The following is an 800-nucleotide window of genomic DNA, read 5'->3' as shown; positions in this document are numbered from 1 at the left end:
ACATATTATATATCCAAGTGTGTGTGTGTTTTGAGTCTGGTTCGTCATTGACTACACGTTTGAAAAATCAAACATTCATATGGATTTAGAACATATATCCCATACTGACAGTCTCGAGATTTAGAGACATCGTTTTTACAGAGGAATTAGAAAGCTAGTATAATGAGCAAAACAACTCCTTGATCTCTGTTTAGTACATTTAACAAACTGGGGCTATGAAAATCCTCACTACCAGAAAAGGAATTCAATAAAAAATACTTTCCACCAGATTAACTACGGATTACCTCCATACACAGCAACCAGTAGTTTACGTTCAGTTGTTCCCATTGCTCAGTTGTTCTGATGTTAAAAGTAAATACCTCATCCCTTCGAGTGGAGGCGGGCATGTCTCGAGGGGCGTGCTTGGCTTTCGAGACCTCTCCGGGCGAGGGTCCTGCCTTCAGATTCACACGTGGCCGTATGGCTGAAACGAAAGAAAAAAAAGGAAATGAGAAACGACGTTTGTACCCTGTCTGACCTTTATTTCCTGGGATACAAATTGTTGGTTTATGGTGGTGTATACATTGATATATCAGTTATTAGTAAGTAATACGACTTTTATAGCAAAGATTGATACAAGTAGATATTGACAGCTGTCTTATGTTATGTTTAAGGTAAAATATTAGTTTCCTTTTTTATGAAACATGAACTTATGAAACTACATGTGAATAAAAAGTAAGTACACATACACCAATTTAAAAATTCATACTTGGAAAAATATTTATCTCAACAAATATATATAGAGATTTCTGTAAAAATAA

This window comes from Penaeus monodon, chromosome 22 (genome assembly GCF_015228065.2).
Source record: "Penaeus monodon isolate SGIC_2016 chromosome 22, NSTDA_Pmon_1, whole genome shotgun sequence".
NCBI lineage: Eukaryota > Metazoa > Arthropoda > Malacostraca > Decapoda > Penaeidae > Penaeus > Penaeus monodon.
Note: the sequence above shows the minus strand (reverse complement) of the source record.